The following is a 15,596-nucleotide window of genomic DNA, read 5'->3' as shown; positions in this document are numbered from 1 at the left end:
AACTTTCAGAAGAAATTACTCAGGGGAGACGCATGAACAAGTGGAACAGCTATGTTTGCCTTATTGCATTCATGCTTCTTTTCTGAAAGCCTTCCTGGGTTTCTTTTCCCAAGCAGGTTAAACAGAAAAGCCAATGAGAAAGCTCAACAGCCTTACATCAACCAAGCGGCACAGTGACGTCATTCATGAAGTGGGAATGAGTCTCTGTCTGGATTTCAGTGTCGAAGCAGCAAGGGTATAGCGTCCAAAAGAGCATAGGGATTGAAACCTGTCACTCCTCTACTGTTTCATGTTTCAGACTTGTCCAAATTAAGAGACAGAGTTGGACTTAGGCTTGGCCTAAAGGGCTAGCAAGAGACCAAGGACTGCCAGCCCCTCCTTATGGACTCCAGTTTAGACGCCTGTTTAGACCTGGCTGAGATAAGAAGACACATATCTCATTTTATCCTGACTCAGTCTTGAGGGTTTTTTTTTCTGGGTGTGATGCAGTGTCTCACACCCAGGCTCACCTCACTAATGACCTCTTTCCATCATTTGCACAGACCAGTAATCTGGGTCCTGATGCCCTCTCCCGCTGTCCTTCTGCAGAGGGAGTGAAAGCCTTCCCCTGTGGATGTCTCTCCCGCAGACCACAGCCCTGTCACCCTCATCCTCGTCTCTATGTCTGTCTTTTCCTCAGGGCATTTACTCTCCTGCCCCAGATGCCAAAGCTCATCTCCAAACCCTCCTACACTCTTTATGAAAGTGATCTGCCCTGTTCTCCCTTCACTGGCTCAGTACGGTTCTCATCTCTAGCACTCAGTGCCCCAAGGCACTGATTTATTTTGAGTTGTTTTATGAGTTGTGAGGCTAGCACACGCAGAATGCCCCTAAATGACTCTTCACACAGCCTGGGCTTCAGTCAGCTTGAGCTGTTGTATGAATGGCCTACAGACTGGGAGGTTCAGACAATAGAATATTTGTTCCCCTTGGCTCTGGATTCTGGACGAGATGACGGTGCTGGCGTGTTTGGTTCCTTCTGAGTCTTTTCACCCTGACTTGAAGATGGCATCTTCTTCCTAGATCGTGTAGGCCTGTGCCCTAATTGCCTCCTTATATGGATACTGGTCCTGTTGGGCTAGGGCCCATCCTAGTGACCCCTTAGAGCTTTTTAGTGCTGCTGGGTGTTAGGGCTTGCACACCTGCTTTTGTCCACTTGGGGTTTGGCTTAAACAATTTATTTTCTAATTTCTGGAGATTGGCAACATGAAAGGAGGATGAAAGTTCTCTTCCATGCTTGTAGATGCCACCTTCTCAGTGTCTTTTTACATAGCAGAGACTAAGGGGGCAAGACCTCTCTGATACCTCGTCATTAATGGGCACTTCCTCCATCATAAGGGTCTTGTACTTATGCCGTAACTTAGACGTAACTACTTCCCAAAGGCACACCTCTATATCACTCTGTCAGGGAGACTTTGTTGTACAAAGAGGGCACAGCTGGGTTCCCAATAATCTGAAGACAGACTTTACAGCTCCTTAGAGTGGGCAGTGGCATTGACGGACACCTACTGTGTCTCCCGAGAATGGTTCTGGAAGACCACTCAAGGACCTTGCCAGTCTCCTAGGTGACCAGGGACTATGCTCTGAATGATGTTGTGATTGCTTCCCAAGTGTGGCCTCCCCTATGTCCAAGTGCTCCCAGAGATGAGCTTCAGCTGTGGTGAATGTTATATGGAAGGACACTGCTGGAGAACACCACCGCTGTGGCATCTCGCTGGTCAGCATGGCTCCTCCACCCTGGGTCATATTCCTTCTCCAGGGAGGACAAACCCAGAAAACAACCGCTCAGAACAAAGATAGCTTGTTCACAGCTGCAAAACAAGCCCGGGAGCAGCCCGATAAGGCTTGTTGACTTTGCCCCTATGAAGGATCAAACAGAAACTTCCTAGAGAGCTGTGGGCTCTCCCGCGTCTTCAAATTAGCAGCCTTTTACTTAGCTCAAGAGACAGCGCAAGCACAATGGTGCGCATCTGAAGATGCCATAACGGGGTCGATTATTTTGTAGATTGATGAAAAGAAATAATAAAAAGGACAGCACAACCTCCAACTCTGCTCTACTCAGGGAGGGAGGATGAATGTGTCAGTGCTGTGAACAGTTTGGCTGGCAAATAAGAGACATGAAAGTATCACTTTGTGGTAAAAGAACAGACCCCAAACTACGAAATTAGAAAAGGTTCATTTGCATGCAATGGCAGGCTTCTTCAAAGAGGTGGTGGAAGAAACATTTTTGGCTCTTTCTATGTGATATCTTTAAAGGGACTCCGAGGACCTCAGCCAGCCTATGAACAAAAGGCATGTTAATAGAATATGATATCAAACAAAGTGAAAATGTTATATTACTTCTCTGAGCATAACAATAGTTTGATTCTATTATGGTTAGAGCCTTTACTCTGCATGAGTCCAATTTTTTTTTAAGTTTGTTGAGATTTGTTTATAGCCTAGACTACAGTTTCTATTGGTGAATGTTCCATGGGTAACTGAAAAAAAAAATGTATGTTATGCTTAGAATTCTTTTTCAATTTCTACAAATACTGGCTTAATACTACTTGTTGGGACTGTCATTTTCATTTATATCCTTGCTGGTTTTGTCTTTGAACCTGTATCTCAGAAACAAAAATAGTAGGGCTTCCTCGACCAGGACTAAAGTATTTATCAATGACCTTCAGTAACCCTAGCTTTTTCCTGGGTGCTGAGAGAGAGGAGATAAGAGTGTGGTAAAGAAAACTGGGTGCGTCCATCATATATGAAAAGATGTGCTTATGTTCGTGCTGACAGACTCAGGAATTTGTAACTTTCCTTTATACTGATTTTTGTTTGTGTTTGGTTAATTTGCCTTAGTCACTGCACTTGGTTCTAGGTGGCACCATGAAGCAACTAGAAGGAAAGCATGACTTCTAAATATTGGAAAGCCCAGGGAGTGACTCGTTGTTACAGACCAAGGTGATTCTTGGCAGACCAAGAAAATACTCACCGTTTTCCAGAGCTACCTCCTCAGGATTCTGCTGCCTTTATATCTCATTAAAATGCCCCTTATAAGGTCCAGATTCAATCTGTGTGTGCATTCTCAAGATACATTGGAAAGCTAATAGTGATTTGCAAGCGACAGAAGCCGTGCACTTGCAGTTTCTGATTGACATACATGTGATACCAAGAGACTACTTCTGAGATCTCCAGTATTGGTGGTCCTGAGGGGCTATCCTGCCACCTAACAGAGACAGGGGCGAAACAGACAGACGGACACTTCACAACAAAGGACCTAAAAAGCTGTGAAATCTTTCTTTTCAAGAAAGAATACCATCGTAGATTCTGTGAGTGTTCACATGACGACCTCCTAGGGGTTGGGGATGATACTCCTGGAGGAGGCCCAGCAGGGAAAGGAGGAGCACGTCTCTTTTCTCATGTCTCTGGATCCTTTTGCTCTTGTTTTCCCAGCCACGGTTTCTAGTTTGAAGGCAGCGCATCTTTGAGAGGCCCCTCACAAAATGCAAGGTCATCTTGAGTTTATGCGCTTTGTATTTGTTTCTTATAACTGTCGTTCATCTTGTCAGCACTTCTGTCGTGAGCCCTACCCACACTCTGCACGTGCTATCCGCAAGGGACAGACATATACGACACCATTGCCACTCTCGTAAAAACCAGAAGGCAGCAGAAAGCGAAGTAGAAATGTGTAGAGCAAGCAGAAGAATATGCTGAGCTCCTGATTTTTTCCCCCACTAATTCAGAATTGGTTTTATTCCCCATTTGGGCAAGCCTCCAACCAGTTGGGTCTGACAGTCCAAAGGAATACGGGAGGGGTGGCGGCAAGGTGGGGAGGTGGGGATGTTGCTCTCAGGTTTCTTTGGAATAAAGGCACCATGAGATGCCACCTATTAAAGGTAGATGCCCTGGATTCATCAGGCCTCCTACCAGCATCTCCTGTCCTTTGGGTGGGAGGGATGCTGGGAAAAATGTTTTTCTAGTGTTCTGAGATCCTGCAGGGGGTCTCAGCAAAAGGAGAGAGGAGGTCATTCTGTTGGGATGGGGAACTCCAGTGAGCATCAAATGCTGATCACACACACAGACACAACACACAAACATGCACACAAACATACACACACAGAGACACACACAGATACACACAGACACATACAGACACACATACAGACACACACAGACTTATACATAGACACACACACAGACATATACAGACACTCATACACACACACACACACACTTGTGATCTTGTGATGGTCATGTGGTTTCTTTCCATTACTCTTCCTCAACTCTGAACTTCCCCAACTCGGCAGACACGCTTTTCCCTGTCTGATTTTGCTAATGGTTTGCTTAAGAAGGCATCACAGTGATCTCTAAGATTGTTTTCTCCCCTAATCCTCTGCTTTATACGTTCCCACGCCTGTTGGCATGTTTCAGAACACAGGCTATGTTGTGTCTATGTTCTTATCCTCTGCTGTTGTCAGTTTCCCGTCTCACTGGTCAGGCTGTCTCTTCTAGCTCAGGACGGCTCCCTCAGCAACATGGTTGCTCCAAGCCTTGGAATGAGGTTTGGGTGTTCAGCCTGCTTCGGGATTCAGTAACCTTGGAGTAGGAAAATTGTTTAACTTCCTAGAATCAGCTTTTCCATCTTCAAAAGGTCAACAAGAGAGGACAAGAGAGATCTTGGTACTGCCTGGACTTTGAAGCCAGACTGTGCACTGTGTCCTAGCTTTACACCCTCTAGAAATAGTTTACTTCTTTGTTCTTCCTTTTTTTACCTCCAAAATGGGTATGAAAATAGCCTGAAGGGCAAATGAAGTAATAAATATCAATTAGAACATTGTCTGACACATAGCAGATACTTAATAAAAATTTAAGTCCTGTCTTTCAGAGTGATTCCGAAGTCAACTGGGAAACCATGTACAGAAAGCATTAAAATGGCACCTATGTAATGTGTCATGCTGTTTGCATGTAAAATAGCTCCAGTTTATCTGCCATCTTGAAAAGTAATTTGGACTCTGGCTTCTACCCACCACTTCCTATTTGCCTTGATTTCCGTGTAAATGTCTTCAGAGTGTACTTCACACATATCATCTCTCTTTCCTCCTTCCTACTTATTTCTCAGTTCAGCGCCGTCTGATATAGCTCTCCTCTCTGCTCAAAGCCACGGTACTGCCTTGTTAACATTGCTGAAGCTTATTGCATGGATCCAGGGGCAGCACCTCAATTATTTCTCTGCTTAACCCAACTCCTAGCTGTTCTTGTTTAATTGAAAGATGCCTAATGTGTATAAAAAGTGCTCAACATCACCAGTCACTAGGGAAATGAAAGTCAAAATCACAATGAAGACTTGACAGATGGCTCAGTGGGTAGAAATGTTTGCTACATAAGCCTGACAATCTGAGCCAAGGGTATGGAGCTGCATATCTGTGATCTTGTGTTCTGATGGTCAGATGGGAGGTAGAATTGGGAGATTCTGGAGTACAGTGCACAGCAGCAGAAGCAAGAAGAGACCCTACCTCACAAGGTGGAAGGATACACCTGATCCTGAAAGTTATCTTCTGACTTCCAGAGATACACTATAGCAAGCATCCCTGCTCACAGCAGTGCACACATACAAGTGCACAGCACATGCATACACACACATACACATGCGCGCGTGTGCACGCGCACAAACACACACACACACACCACATTGAGACATTATCTCACCCTGTAGGTAATAGAATAGCTGTTACAAAAAAGACAAAGGTGGACAAATACTGGGGAGGAAATAGAGACAGAAGAACTTTTATACACTGGGGACAGGGACATAGGTTAGTGCAGCTATGAAGGAAACACTGTGGTGGTTCTTCAGAAACAAAGAAACAAGCAAACACTGAGGCGCTTGGCACTGTGTGCACTGTTCACATTTCAAAGCCCTGTGTTTCTGCTGGTCCTCTAGCTGGCACTTAAGTGTGTGCTGATTACATCATACCCACTGGCACATCTCCTCTTTCTACGTCCCTTTTCTCTTGGGCTCTCTCTTGAGTTCTCTTGCAATTCTTTAAATCATCTCTATATACTGATGGCTTCATATTTATATTTTTAGTGTAGTTTCCACCCTATCCCTTGCTTCCTTATCTATTGAATATAATGGCCAACCAGATATGTCTTGAAGACATGTCAAACAGGCATTCAAAAACAGAATACATCATTTCAAGTATCTTTGATGCCAAATAAATTTCTTCACCATATATCTTTCCTATTTTCCCAAGTGGTACTTAGTTTCCCAAGCCAGAAACCCAGTATCTGCTATAGTCCTCTCTCTCACTTTCTACTTCCACCCCATCAATCTTGAAAACTAGGAAGCTGGCTTTCTGACGCCTCTCTATTGCTACCCACCTAAACAAGTCCCTTGTACCATTGCAACAGATCCTCTGCTCTCTGGTTGCAACAGACACAAAATCAGCCTTTGGTTTCCTTGATCGTTCACACTGCCTCATAACTCTGAGTCCTTAGAGATGTCTGTATTTCTGCCTGGAATGCTCTCTTTCCATTCATTTGACAAACAACCTTAAATTCTCTCTGTAGCCTCAAAGGAAAAAAAACCCAGCAAATTTAACTGTTCCTTCCAATGCTATGCATAGCTTTGTATATATTTTCTTTCTAGAAATAGCTGATTTTCCTTGAATTGTTCCCGTTACTGTAATTGTTTGGTCGATCGTCCCTCTGTTTCTATGGACATTTGGAGCGGTGGCTATGCACTTTCATTTTTGTCATCTGCCTGCCAGGCACAGCAGAAGGTTTGTGACTGGCACAATGTCCTGCAGATATTTCAGATGGGACGCGCTGGACATGTGAACGAATTAATTAGTTGACAGAACCTTCTCTCTCTTCTCTCTCGTGAGTGTGAGAAGAAAACACGTCCACCATCCTTAGTGACAAATATTTGATGCTTAATCATGTCTTGATAATCAGTTTGTTCCTGTCATTTATCGCAGCCCCCTCCCAGCCCTCAGTTGTCTGTTTAAGTGACAAGTCCACTGTTTTCCCCCTTCTGAGGCAGTTTCTATTGTTCCATGAAACGCTGTCATTCGATCAAGTCACCGCATTGATGAGAATGATTCCTGGATGCACCGTGTGATTTCTTAGAATATAGTTTCCTTTTATAGGACATGTATTTTAAAAGATTAACAAAGATAAAAATGGTATCATCCCAATTCACCTTTTAAAGAATTGCTTACGTACAGATGTGCTTGATAAGTCTCAATGCAGTGATCTCTGATTTGTAGAGTCACCTTACTTTTGAGCATCTTTCCAAAAGAGTTGATGTCCAGGGTCTCAGGGAGACTCTCCCATCCCTTCTCCATGGCTGTATTATGCACAAAGAGCGAAGGCATGGAGACAAAGCTTGTGTTCATGAGTACACAAAAAGAGAAAGAAAATGTGATTATTTGTGAGCAATAGAATTCTGTTGGGCATTAAAAAGGACATTTTCACTATGCACCAATGTATATGAATCTTAAGGGCATTATGCCAAATGAAATATGTGAGTCACAAGAAAATACTCTGTTGTTCCTTTTAGAGTGAGCTATTTTTATTTATTTATTTGTTTATTTATTAAAGATTTCTGTCTTTTCCCCACCGCCGCCTCCCATTTCCCTCCCTCTCCCACAATCAAGTCCCCCTCCCTCGACAGCCCAAAGAGCAGTCAGGGTTCCCTGCCCTGTGGGAAGTCCAAGGACCACTCACCTCCATCCAGGTTTAGTAAGGTGAGCATCCAAACTGCCTAGGCTCCCACAAAGCCAGTATGTGCAGTAGGATCAAAAACCCATTGCCATTTTTAAAATACTAAAATCCAGAGGAAGAATGGTTGCTAAGGCTCAAGCAAATAGGGAATTATTAACCAACAGGCTAAAGTTTCATTCAAGTGTAATGAGTTGAGTGTGAGAAACTTGCTGTTTGTACAGTTTACAACAACCTGTGACACACTTAGAAATTCAGTGTGGCGGAAGATCTTATGTGTTATTACTACAACCCACTCCAATCCAGCGCATTGCGATGTTTAGTGACGATTGACGGGAATCTCTTCACACACCTTAGTACAATATATAGTGACCTTTTCCAGTTTCTCCTGCTTGGTGAGACACAGCAGAATGCTTTTCTTTTGGGTTCAACTCTGCTCTTTGAAAAACTCCACAAGCAAAGGCACATGGTGAACTTTATCATTCTTTGTATGATTCAGTAATGAGCTACAAGCTTTATTTAATGAAACTCTTGGAGATTTCAGTAAAGGAAGTAGTTTAGGCTGGGAAGAACAAACTCCTTGTTACAGGGACAACCAGCGTGGTGGCCGTAGCAAAAGGATGTATCCGTTAATAATGACAAAACAGTTATTGGGAAGATGCTGTTGAAATAACTTTAATCATCTTTTCCGTTATCATTTGAAAGACACCACCACTCACTAAATGGATGTTTTAAAATTGTCTCGTTATAGTCTCGCTTGTCACAAAGCTGACATCATCTTTTATCTCAGCAGTCAGTCAGAACTTTTTTTTTGTGCAAATCTTACACAACCGTCCCAAATCAACATTACATAATTGAAGACACGTGATATGGTTAACCATTAACTCTACCTTTTATTACTCTATGAGTAATGACCTAGTTCTGATAAAGATATTTATTAACAAAATAATTGAGAATAAATCAAGGACATATTACTTCTTATAAAATCAAACTTATCACCTGTCTTATTACAGCAGCTAGTGAATATATTAGCTTTGTTAATCTAAATTACCCATAAGGTGTTTCCCACCATAAGTAGGACTAGAACAAACCCAACTATTCATTTGCCATTTCTTCTCAGGCAAAGGATTACCATAAAAGGAAAAGTGTAAAATTCTGCTCCAGATGTACAGTTTACATTTCTTGGAAAGCTCTTATCTGTGGAATTAGTCTGCAGTTCATCTTTTGACTAAACAGCTAGAGTTCAGTTATATTTTGTGAACAATTTAGGGGGCAATTCCAAAATGTAAACTCTTTTTTTCTCCCAGTTTCTCAGCAGTAGAGACATTCTTAAGTTAGAAAGGGACTTGTCTTCACCACCACAAAAGAATAAAAATCAAGTTTAGAGTTACCTGGATACAGAGTTTTAAAATTCAGGTTATATATACACACATGGTCACACGAACAGTTAGTGAAGGCGGGTCTTCAGATTGCAGTAAGCAAACTCAAACGGTAGCAGTATGGTGGGCCTGGGGATGAGGTCCACATGGTCTTAGTTTCTGCTATTTAGCAGCGACAGAATCTGCCTTGGGGCCTTTTTTACATCTCTCCAATGACAGGGCTACACGCTTTACACCATAAATTTCACTGTTCTATTTCCTTGGTTTTGATCATGTTGCCATGGTGGGGCTGGAACTGGAGAGGCTGTATGGATGTTCTAAGAGGAAGTGTTTTGCCCAAAGAAATCTAGTTGATGTTTCTTCATAATACATATACCATCAACACAGAGATAATTGGACTGCTAGAAGCTGCTATCTGAATTCTTGTTGAAAATGTTAGATGTTGGGATAAATGACACATGGGTGACAGCTTCTGCTGGTAAAGACTTGCTCCTTTGTCTTCATCTAAGGCATCAGGCCACTTTTCTTACCATCAAAATACACAAAAATTACAGTTGAGTGAGGAAACCAATATTATTTTTTCATTACATATCCCTTTGATTATCTGATACAAACTAGAGTTTTCTTATTTATAAAAGTCCACAAATGCTCAGAAACTTTGTATAGAACTTTAAGAAATTGTGGAATTCATGAACTCCACCTGCGAACCCTTTCAACTCCATAGCTGAGTTGTTTGCTGAGATGACTACGGATCGAGTACACAGCTTCCTCATCTTCCATCTTCTTACCCCAGAGACTGAATGAGAGTAGGTTTACAGTTACTTTGGGAAGGACTGATTATAGGGGTCTGGATTGTTCTCATCTACACAGCTCTCTATGGCACAAGTGGAAAACCTTCTGAACCTTCACTGATCTAGAACCTTCCATCTGTGGAGTTTCGATGCTCTCCAGCAATGGTGTATTGCCTGTGTTCAGGATAGGAGGCTTCTAGGGTGACTGAGAAGGCTGGTCCAGACCCTCTATTTCATTCCATTTGAGAAACAACTCCAATTTTACCCACCATTAGAAAGTCCTAAATGAGGTCACTGCTGAGAGAATGAACCTGCTTTGACCGCCCCTGTCTGTCCGTGGGAGTGAAGTGGTAGACGTCAAATCATGACTTCCTAGGAGCTGGCAGTGAGTCTCTCTGGAATGAGATCAAGAAGCCTGCATGCTGAGTCACAGGTTCCGATGATTGGTCTTGATAAGCAATGAATGGAGGGAATAACTTCAAAGTTGTTTGTGGTCCAGTCTTAGAAACATCAGAGAGAGGAGATGTATGTGAGTCTGTGTGCACATGTATGTCTGTGTGTCTCTGTGTATGTTTGTGCGTCTCTGTGTTTGTGTGTCTGTGTATGTTTATCTGTATGTGTGTCTCTGTGTGTCTGCATGTGTAAGTCTGTATGTCTATGAGTGTGTGTTTGTGTGTGTCTGTGTTTATGTGTGTCTGTGTGTGTGTGTGTGTGGATGTCTCTGTATGTGTGTCTTTATGTTTTTGTGTATGTGTATATCTTTGTGTGTCTGTGTATGTGTGGATATGTGTTTGTGTGTAACTCTGTCTATGTGTTTTTCTGTGTGTGTCTCTGTATGTGTCTATATCTGTGTATGAGTGTGTGTGAGTGTGTGTGTGTGTGTGTTAGGCTACAATTTGAAGAGAAGGAGCTCCCAAAGCTGTGGGTCTTTTCATGTTCAGAGAGATGTCTTCAAGTGCACTTTTCTGATTTGGGACCTTTGCCCTAGGTTCAAATCCTCAGCAGCATCTCAGAGGCTGACTTTAAAAGTGCATTCACAGGGCAGCCCCACGGAGTCACGCAGGTAGGATGTGTCACCGATAGCTCATCAAGGCAGATAGCAGTGCTCTCTGAGAATGGCCTGTGAGCAAAGGTTCCCTTCAAGTACAGTACATTAAGACACCAATACGGTAAATCAGGGTGCAGGCTTTTTACACTGTGCTGTTTCCTGCCTCTTGCCTTCCCCTGGTAGGAAGGATGTTTAGCAACCAGCCAAAGTCAGGGCGGAGAGGAGAGAATGAAGAGAAGAAAATAACCAGATTCTATGTGGGTGCTCAGAGTTGGGATGAACACGGCAAGCAAAACCTCATTGGCTCAGGCTATGTCGTCCATTCTAGGTCCTCCCATTTTCTTTTTCTATGAATCTCTTCTCACTTTTCCCCAGGAATTTCACCAACTGGACATCTTGGAAATTTGATCTAATAGCCCAGCTCTACATGTTGTTCATGACATGCTGTTACTGAAGAGTGGCCTGGTATGGCAGATAAATATTCTCAATATTGTCTAGTTCTTTCTTGTCATTTGTCTGCCAAAGGCAAGTCCTTGAGCGCAAGATGTCTGGATGGTGCAAATATTGAAATTGAGAAATGCTGGTCTAAGTTGATAATCCAACTATAAAGTCGTAAAAAGGAAGTGAGACTGAATCCAAATAATTTTATTACTCACCTCATTAGCTTAAAAAACCTTTGAAATTAACTAATTAAAATATCATTTCCTTAAAAATTTGTTTTCTCATCACAATACAGTATATGCATACAAAAGCATAAAATAGAGACGAAATTACCTGAAGCAAAACTTATCCTTACTATGCACAATATACTATATTTTAGTATTTTTGAAGTATATATATTTATATATACACATATATGTATATGTACCATTTATATTGATAGCAATTGTATATATAATATATATACCTATAAAATATAACCATATATAAAATTGGAATGCACTCATTGTACATGATGCTGGGTTATATAAGAACATTTTAATGAAAGCATATCATGTACCTTGAGCATATTTACAGTTACACCTTTCTTTCTTTTTCAACCCCCACTCTTGTCAGTCCTCTTTCTCCATAGACATTTTTGCTCCTAGTTTCATGTCATATATGCATACATATGTGGTTTTCTGCATACATAGGAAACCTAGGAACCGCATCTAAGAGGAGAAATGTGATCATTGTTTTTCCTGAGACTGACAACTTGCTTCGAATGATGATCCCCAGGTACATGCATTGTTCTCCATGTGAGTCCATTGTTCTTTATGCCTGAGAAAACTTCCACGGAATCTAGATAGCACAGTTTGGTGATCTGTTTCTCTTTTGATGCAAACCTGGGCTAGAATTAACCACTTAATGGATTTCTCTGCTGGCTAGCGAGGTCGAGGACATGTGGATATCTTCATTTACCAGCTGTACTTCATCTTCTCAGAAATTTCTGTCCATCTCATTTGCCCATTTAAGAATATTAAGTTGTTTGTTTTCTTGATATTCAGTCTATTTTTGAGCTATTGTAGATCCTAGATATTAGTCGTCTGTAAGATGTATCGCTTGCAAAGATTGGCTGTCTTTTCATTTTGTTGTATTTTTCCTTGACTATGCACAAGGTTTTTTGAGTTTTTAAATTCTTATCTGTGACTTGTTGCAATTGTTCCTAAGCAACTGGAGGTTTACTTAAGAAGTACATGCCTAGGTCTTGAAGTGTTTCCCTTTACTTCCTTCACAGCCTCAGAGCTTCACGCCTTATGTTGGAATCTTTGATTCATTTGAATTTTAAACAGAGTATGAGGCAGGGATGTAGTTTTTTCTATATGCAGATATCCAGTTTTTCCAAACATTTTTCACCGAAGAGGCTGTCTTTCCTCCAATGTGTCTTTGTTATTTCTTTGTCAAAAATGAGATGGCTGCATCTGTGTGTGTTTGTATCTGGATCCTTTATTCAACTCTGTTGATTTGCATGGCTATTTTGTGCTGGTACCACGTTGTTTTTGTTATTATACTTCTGTAGTATATTTGAAATCAAGTATGGCTATACTTCTAGCACTCTTCTTTCTGAACAGCTTTGACTATTCAGAGGCTTTTGCTTTTGCTTATGAGTTTTATTTTTTTTCTAATTATATGAAGAAAGACATTGGAATTTTGATGGGAATTTTATTGAATCTGTACATTTCTTTTGACTGAATAGCCATTTCTTCACAGTATTAATTGTCTTATCTTATGAATATGACAGACTCTTCAATCTTCCAGTGTTTTATTAACATCTTTCTTCAGTGATATGCTCAGGAATTAATGAATTCCTGTCTCAATTCATTAAAACAATGCTCATCATTGTCTATTAGATTTATTTCTTCACATATTAAGTAGATAGCTATTTGTTTGGTAAACACTGTCTGACTCCAGTGTGGTTGTATTATACTTTATAAGGAACTTTACTCTATTTGTATTCTTTTCTAAAACCCCCAAGACTTCTCCCTGCTTATTAATTTACATACTTTTTAAAGCAAATCTTCACCACAGTTTTACACTGAGTTTTACTAGGTCTTAAGGCTAAAACATGATGACACAGCTATAATTAGTCTCTAGATTCCAGCCCAGAAGCTATTTCCACTCATGATGCTGCATCTGGCATCTAATGTGTACCTATCTAGCCTTTCAATGATGCGATAATAACAGAAAGGCCAAGAATTACTCAGTGCCCCACTGGGTTTCTAGAAAGTAATCAGCGATAGGTAAGAAACAGAATGGAATAAAAATACCTCTGGTTCCAGGCCATGTCCTAGTTTTGACATGGTGTTTGGGAGAGCTTTCCGTTTAATCTCTGCATAATATGTTATAGTCCTGTCTTCTTTGCATTCTAGGGTCTCTCAGTCAATAGATGAACCAGTAGAAGAACTTTCCAAATACTTAACTAATTCTTTAGTGAATGTTGGAGTTACAGCTGGACACTATTTGGTCTCTGATCATTTCAGAAAGACCAATAAAATCACTAAGCAGGAAATGCCTGTTTCTTTACATTTTTCAAATATTTAATTTTCTTAAGGCTTGTTGTGCCCAGATTATGACCCCCAGAGAGAGAGAGAGAGACCACCAGAGAGGCCCAGACTATAATAAGCAAGGTTTAATCAGCCTAATACAGACATGTTTGGAACTCATCTCTATCCTTGTTACAACAAGGTAGAGAGGAGTTGTATCTCCTCTGTGGGGTAAGCTTTTAAAGGCATAACTACAAAGAGAATCTTTGAAGATGCTTTGGCACGGGTACAAGGACTTTTGCTCCCTCCCATTCTGTTAAGTCAGTCAGCTTTTTCCTTGTTTTTAGAGCAAGGCCACTGTTCTACAGTTAGGCCATCTTTATCAGCCTGTACCAGGTGGCTGGCTGGACTGAGCTAAGTGACCTTGTGCTTGGAATCTTCTGGGTGGGAGAGGGGAAGGCCACTATCTTCCTGAGAAAACATTCTGCTAGGAAATTTCTTCTTGCCCCTTTGAGAATAAGTGTGAGGGTCCTACAGGTTTTGATTTGTAGACCAAGTTGCCACCATACTCTACCACTGATGGATGGATGCAAAACAAGCAGAGGCACAGTTTCAATTGCCTGGGATGTTTTTCTAAATAAATCAGTCACAGAGAAACATCAAATTCCTATTGCCCTGAGTTATGCACATTGAACATGAAGAAGCATGTAGACAAGTTGTGGCCCTGAAAAACCACAGAATAATCAACTTATGAGCAGTTAAGGTATACGTAGATAGAAGTCAAAGCATGAATGGATTATTTACATATCTAGGCATTCAGCATTTAAAAGTACTTAACGTTAGAATATGAAGTAATGGGTTACTGTGACGATTTCACACATGTATGCAGTTTTATACTGTGTTCTCAAGGCTTTTTAGTGACTTTTTGTGAGTCTGTTTCCCTAGATGATCAAAGTAGAGATAGAGGGAAAAGAACCAGTCCTGTGGGCAATTGGGAAAGAGAAGACAGGCAGAAAGAGGAATTGTGGGAAGAAAGGAGAGAGTAAACAGACCGTAAAAACAATGATGGGAAATATGTAACTGGGGCTGCAGGAAGAAGATCAGCAGCTCTGTGGGTTGCTGGCGATCTTTGTTAGCTCTAGACTCAGCTCTATCTTGGCTGTTGCGCTGTAGACTTTGCTGAACTCAAAGTGCAGGTTCCTGTGATGGCAGTCCCTTGTTGACTCGTTCTTCCTGACCCAGTGTTCCAAGGCTTGTGTAACTATCTCAGCAGGTTTCCTGTGACTGAAACTTCTGAGCTGAGGTAAGGGCTAGGGTCCAGCAGTGCTGTGGATTCCTAAAACCAGTTGGTGGGGACGACTGGAGAGATAGAGGAAGCCTTCCGAGATGCCGAGTCAAATGGAAAACTTGTGGGCAGAAGGAAAACAGGAGTGTGGCAATCACAGGGTTTACCTTTCTCCCTCAGGCTTGATAAGGTTTTGGGGAAATAGCAACATTCTTTTCAACAGTGAGGTCAGCAGTCTCTCTGGACTTTGGTTTCTCAATCCCACTTTGCAAAGTCAAATAAACGGAAGCCCCTGGCTCAAGTGAAGTTATCAGTAAACATCTCTGCTCTCCTGAAGGGTGTGTTCTGTACCAGAATCTTCTGAATTAGCATTTCCTGCTGGAGAAACAG

This window comes from Alexandromys fortis, unplaced genomic scaffold, assembly GCF_014885135.2.
Source record: "Alexandromys fortis isolate MF-2015 unplaced genomic scaffold, M_Fortis_MF-2015_v1.1 scaffold_30, whole genome shotgun sequence".
Taxonomy (NCBI): domain Eukaryota; kingdom Metazoa; phylum Chordata; class Mammalia; order Rodentia; family Cricetidae; genus Alexandromys; species Alexandromys fortis.
Note: the sequence above shows the minus strand (reverse complement) of the source record.